Raw genomic sequence first — 7008 nt, forward strand, 5'->3', positions numbered from 1 at the left:
GAAGCGCTGAGCAAAGGCGAGTCCCCAGGCAATGCGGCCAATTTGATTGGCGCAAGGCATGCAAGCTCCACCCCCCAGTCGTTATCAGACTCCTTATTGGGTGAGCAACGCAACCAAGCAACACAGCTGGAGCCTCCCTCCTCCCCGGCCGGCAGGGAGGGAGGGAGAGAAGCTGCTTCCTTTGAAACCCGGGAAATTTAAGGGACATCATCAATAAGGGACAGCAGCGGGACATGGCGCTGGGATAAGGGACTTTCCCGCCAAATAAGGGACGGTTGACAGCTATGTCTCTACAGTTGTGTTTCTGACAAATAGGGCCGGTGAAAACAGGCAAGTCCAGGCCCCTCTCCCATTAAATAACATGCACAGATTAACCAAGGTGTTAATCTGTGCATGCCTTGAAAGGGGGAAAAATGAGCAGGAGCTGTCCATGGAAGGTAAAGTTGCAAAACAGCAGACCACCTCCTGCATCTTTAATACCTTCACAGAACGGCTGGGGCAACCAGGTGAGATGAGCAGCATACAAAGAACAAAATTATTATTATTATTAGATTTGTTTTTGGTCCTGTTAAGGACTTTTCCCCCTTCATGAAAGCAATCTCTCTCTCTCTCTCTCTCTCTCTCTCTCTCTCTCTCTCTCTCTCTCTCCCCCCTAACAACTGATAATTTTGCTTAGATTCTGATCAATTTTTAGGTCGACTTCCTTTGATTTCATCAAGACCAGGGGTCAGTAAACTTTTTCAGCAAGGGGCCGCTCCACTGTCCCTCAGAACTTGTGAGGGACTAGACTATATTTTGAAGGGGGGGGGATAATGAATTCCTATGCCCCACAAATAACCCAGAGATGCATTTTAAATAAAAGGACACATTCTACTCATGAAAAACATGCTGATTCCTGGACCGTCCGTGGGCCGGATTGAGAAGACGATTGGGCCAGATCCGGCCCCTGGGCTTTACTTTGCCTACCCATGATCAAGACCTTTTAAAAGAATGTTTTATACTCCATTTATACCAGTTAAAGGTTGCAGATGATGAAAGGTATATAAGAGCATCAGAATATCCCTGTGGATGGATCAGGCAAAAGTTTGACCCCCATGTAGTCTAGCACACCCTCTTCTCACCGCGTCCAACGAGATGCTTTGGAACAGCACACACAGCACACACAACCACACACACAGACACCTCTCAAATGTGCCACTTCACACAAAACTGCTTTAATGCAGGACAGAGCTGGCTCACTCTGCATCCTCACCAGCAAACGATGCTCAGCACGCTCCTTGTATAAACCAGGTCCCTGCTTGTTTGATCAAACTAATAATTCGTGGTTTCAGATTCTAACCAGATGTTCCCTGCTTCTGGCCTGAGCTGCAGTTCGTCCTGTCAGCGCTAGATGCCACAAAGAGATACCATATGACTCACAGCCGTGTAAACACCTGCCCAGAAATGAATTTCAATCTGCCCAGGAGTGCCAACTTGAATAAAATATTTGGGGGGCCCAGGTAAGCCCCTCTCTGCATAATCGATCACATAACGCAGTGCGCACACACCATTTGAATGGCAATGCCCTCAAATATTTTATAGGGGGGCAGGCAAAGACCCTTCGGCCCCTAGGAGTTGGCTCCTAGGTATCTGCCCGGGGTAAAGACAACTTGGTTAAATTGATATATGTTGTGTGACAACCGATAGGTGCTGAGTTTGCCTTTTCCCTCTTCCCTCCTTGTCCCGTTTCCCTTGCAAAGCAGACCCACTTTCTATAGGTCTACTCTGAAGGTAGGGCTAAGTTGACTACAACCCAAAATCAGGCAGCAATTTACCATATTTTTTGCTCCATAAGATGCACATGACCATAAGTTGCACCTAGTTTTTAGTGGGGGGAAGCAAGAAAAAAAAAATTATGTGCAGAGCATGTAAGTGGCTCTCTCTTTTCTTGCTTTAAAGCAAGCAAAGTGAGAGTCGCTTACAGGGCTTCTCTCCTGCTTTGCACAGCTGTCACTCTGCTTGCCCATCCCTCCTCCTGCCTCACTGTAAAAGAGGAGACACCGGGACAGGTGCTTTGCTTGCCTTACAGCGAGGTGGGAGGAGGGATGGGCAAGAAAAGTGAGAGCTGCGCATGCGCCGTACGTAGCGATGCCGCACATGCGCTGTACGGACAGTGTCGGGATCCTCTGCTCGTGGCTGCAGCTGTGAACGGAGGATCCTCCACATGTGGCCGCGGCGGCACAATGGCTGTTCTCGCCATCACGGCAGGGTGAGTCCCTGCCTTCTTGTCACTCACCCAGACATGGCACCCAGGGTGCACCACCCCCTGTTGTGATGCCACTGCTTTCAGCAACTAACCTTGTACAGAGTCAGATGATTGCATCCATCGAGCAATGAAATCTTCAGGATTTCAGGCAGGAGCTTCTCACCTGGAGATGCTGTTGAGGATTGAACCCGGGACCTTCTGCGCACAAAGCAGGTGCTCTGGCCTACACTGTGGTCCTTTTGAGACTCCACCCCCATTGTTCTGCCTGGACACTGAGTGTGCTGGTTCCGGGGGGTGGGGGTGGGGTGGGGTGGGGTTACTGTGCGGTGTGGTCCGTGTCCAGTCTGAGACTGAAGCGGGGTCCAAGGCAGGGAGTCAGGTATGGTCAGGAACTCTGGCAGGAGAGCAGGACAGGGTGCCGGCAGGAGCAGGTAACCAACAATGTTGCTCCCGCAACCTGGGACTGGGCGGGCTGGCCTTTATCTCCTCTGAGGCATAGGGCGGCCCCAATCCTCAGGTGACTCGCCTCTCCTGGCCTGGAGGCGAGCACTCCTCCTGCGAGAACTTAGTTCCCTCCGCCTCTCTGCCCTGAGCCTCTGCAGCTCAGGAGAGGCTGGAGGGTTACTGGACCCAGAGGCAACCTCAGCTTCCTCTGACAGGGCTGAGAGTGGAGCACCTGCAGGCAATGGGTCCTCCATCACCTCCGGAGCCAGAGCAGACTCAGCTGGTGTCTGCTCCTGAGGATCTGGCACAGGCGAGGACCCTTCAGGTTCAAGTCCCTGCCCCGGCTCAGCTGGCCCTGGAGGCAGGGACTCCTGTGCAGGCTGGGATTCCTCAGGTTCAGCCTCTGAATCAGATTCCCAGACCATCACAGTGAGGTCCAGTGCCGAGGGGCTTCTGGCGGTTCCCTCACTGCAAGAAGCCAAGTTACAGGGAACCAGGGAGAGGGCCTTCTTGGTGGTGGCACCCGCCCTGTGGAATGCCCTCCCACCAGATGTCAGAGAGAAAAACAACTACCACACTTCTAGAAGACATCTGAAGGCAGCCCTGTTTAGGGAAGCTTTTAATGTTTAATAGATTATTGTATTTTAATATTCTGTTGGAAGCCGCCCAGAGTGGCTGGGGAAGCCCAGCCAGATGGGAGGGGTATAAATAAATTATTATTATTATTATTATTATTATTATTACTTCCCTAAACAGGGCTGCCTTCAGGTGTCTTCTAAAACTCAGAGACTTGTTTATTTCCTTGACATCCGATTGGAGGGCACCACCACCGAGAAGGCCCTCCGCCTGATTCCCTGTAGCCTCACTTCCTGCAGGGAGGGAACTGCCAGAAGGCCCTCAGAGCTGGACTTCAGTGTCCGGGCTGAACGATGGAAGGAGGGGATGCTCCTTCAGGTATACTGGGCTGAGGCCATTTAGAGTATTAAAGGTCAGCACCAATAAATTGTGCTCAGAAACGTAGAAAAAGACAGAAAAGGTGAAAAGACAGATTCTATACCAAACATACATCTGCATGATGGATTGATTTTCAATTCATTTATATACCACTCTGTTGGAAGCTGCCCAGAGTGGCTGGGGAAACCCAGCCAGATGGGCGTGGTATAAATAATAAATTCTATTCTATTCTATTCCTTTCATGTACTTAGCTCTTCAACAGCGGAACAGACGGTGGATTTTCCATCCTTGGAGGCTTTTAAGCAGAGTTTGGATGACCACCTGCCATGGATGATCTGGCTGAGATTCCTGCACCGCAGGGGGGGTTGGACTAGATGATCAGGGTCCCTTCCAACTTCGCAATTCTATGATCCTGTGATTCTAAAGCTACAGGACTTCACTCTTCTACAGTGGGTCACTCTATAAAGTGTTTTAGACCAACGACCCACAAGGGGGCGTGCTGAAGTTAATTTAACGGCTTGGAGGCGTGTAGCAAAAAATTGGCAGCCAGAACGACAGACGATCGGGGCAGGAAGTTGAATTAAATTGCAAACACCGCAAACTCAGTACAAAATAGTTAAGAGATCTTAATTGGAAAAACGTGCAAATACCAGATAGGCTTAGGATTTAAATATTTGATGTTAGAGAATAATTTGTTTAAAGTTAAAATGAAAAGGAAAAAAGTCGTTATGTGATTAAGTTAATTTTATGAGAAAATTTGTTTTGGAAAACTGCTACAATGATATACAATGAAACGCAGCCAGGGGGATTTGAGGAAGTCACCTAACACTGTTACTAAGATTGGACTAAGTATAGTTAAGATGTATGTTTGTTTGTCTGCCTAAAATTCTGGAAAATCAATAAAAAATTTGAAAAACAAAACAAAACAAAATAGCTGCATAAACAAAATGCTGTCACAGTCACACAAAATGCATGGTTTGCGTTCACTGACTCTATGCTATCTGGCTCTTGCAAAACGCTTAGAAACTACAATAATAAGCAATAGATATAGTGCTAATCCATCCATCCATGCTATTACTGGCACAGCACCTACGTATCTGAATGCAAATATTTTCCCAGCAGCCTCCAGCTCTCCTTTCATGACCTCTTGTGTACACAAAGACCTTAACTCACTGACTCCCAAACCTTTTTTGATCCCCCACACCCTTGGTTTTATAAACTCATCCCCAGTGCCCTGCTACCCTATGTTGTGAACCACCCTGAGATCTACAGGTATAGAGGTAGTATACAAATTTAATACATAAAATGATAATATGCTATAAGAAGGGACACAGGTGTTGCTGTGGGTTAAACCACTGAGCCTAGGACTTGCTGATCAGAAGGTCAGCGGTTCGAATCCCCGCGATGGGGTGAGCTCCCATTGCTCAGTCCGTGCTCCTGCCCACCTAGCAGTTCAAAAGCACATAAAAGTTCAAGTAGATAGAAAGTAAAACTCCCAGGTGGGTGTCACCAATGGAAGCTAGGGAAGTGAAAAAGCTTAATATGGACTCTAAATGGCCAAAATATTGTGAAATTTTAGAATATGATGGTGAAAGGGTTAAACTTCAGAGTTACGAGAAATTAAAGCCCAAAGTTTGAGATTGGTTGCACTATCATCAGATAAATGAGACATTTAAACAGGACAGGAAAATAGGATTTCAGAAAGAGAGGTCAAAACTAGAAACAGAATTGTTAGAACCCAATACTAAGAACTTATCAAGAATGTATAATTTACTGTTGAAATGGAACACACAGGATGAGACGGTGAAATCAGCTATGATTAAATGGGCACAAGACATCGGTCATGATATTATGTTTGCTGACTGGGAACAGTTATGGACTACCGGTATTAAATTTACTGCATGTAATGCTTTAAAAGAAAACATAATGAAAATCATCTATCGGTGGTACATGACCCCAGTCAAGCTTGCAAAAATCTATCATTTGCCAAATAATAAATGTTGGAAATGTAATGAGACTGAAGGTACTTTTTATCACCTTTGGTGGACCTGCCCGAAGATTAAAGCTTTCTGGGAAATGATCTATAATGAAATTAAGAAAGTCCTTAAGTGGACTTTTCCTAAGAAACCAGAGGCTTTTCTCTTGGGCATGGTTGGCCAATTGGTGTTAAAGAAGGATAGGATTTTCTTTATGTATGCTACCACAGCAGCAAGAATTCTACTGGCGAAGTATTGGAAGATGCAAGAACTACCTACTCTGGAAGAATGGCAAACAAAGATGATGGACTTTATGGGACTGGCTGAGATGACGGGCAGAATCCGTGACCAGGGGAAGGAGACAGTGGAAGAGGACTGGAAGAAATTTAAAATATACCTTAAAAACTGTTGCAAAATTGAGGAATGCTAAGATGTCAAGGGGTAAGAAACAGAGAATTACAGCTGTAACCAAAAAACTAAAGGAAATTTAATGAAAGGGAATCAGGATAAATTGACCAAAGGGTTGCTAAAGAATCATAAAACAAGGATGCAGGGATGGGGAGGTATGGGGAAGTCGAAGGAAAGAAGGGTATGAAAATACAATTTTGAAGTTATATTTGTTTAAATGTTTTGTATGTTTTTGTTTTGTGTTTTGACTTTCTGTTTTGTGCTTTGCTTTTATTATGTGTTTGAAAAATGAATAAAAATTATTAAAAAAAAAAGTTCAAGTAGATAAATAGGTACCGCTCCAGCGGGAAGGTAAACGGCGTTTCTGTGCGCTGCTCTGGTTTGCCAGAAGTGGCTTAGTATGCTGGCCACATGACCCAGAAGCTGTATGCCGGCTCCTTCGGCCAGTAAAGTGAGATGAGCGCCACAACCCCAGAGTCGGTCACGACTGGACCTAACGGTCAGGGGTCCCTTTACTTTTGTGCTATAAGAAGCATTATTTAGAATAGTGGCTTCCACAGCCCACTAGAAGCAAAGCAATAAAATTCAAAACAGTAACAATTAATTGCATGTTTATTCAAAATCCAACTAATCAGTTTAATCAGTTGAACAAAAAATGATGAACGTGGCCCACTGATATGAGGTTTTCAAATTCTGATAGACATTTACACCTCCAGTGCCCCTGTGCCCCCTTCTTAGCTCTCAGCACCACCAGGTAGTCTCATCCCCCCCCCCAGGGGTCTGTACCATCCTCTTTGAGGACCACTGGGTTGGAAAGATTGGTAGCAGAATTTGCAGATGGTAAGCCCTGGAAGGAATACTTGAAGGAAAAATACAAATAAAGAAAGAATGATCCCGTCTGCAGTCAATCCACTGCCCTCCTGCCCTGTGTGTGCCAAGAAGCCCAGGTCACTGCTGGTCACCTGCTTAGATTTCCTCATC

This window comes from Podarcis cretensis (assembly GCF_951804945.1).
Source record: "Podarcis cretensis genome assembly, chromosome: 16".
Taxonomy (NCBI): domain Eukaryota; kingdom Metazoa; phylum Chordata; class Lepidosauria; order Squamata; family Lacertidae; genus Podarcis; species Podarcis cretensis.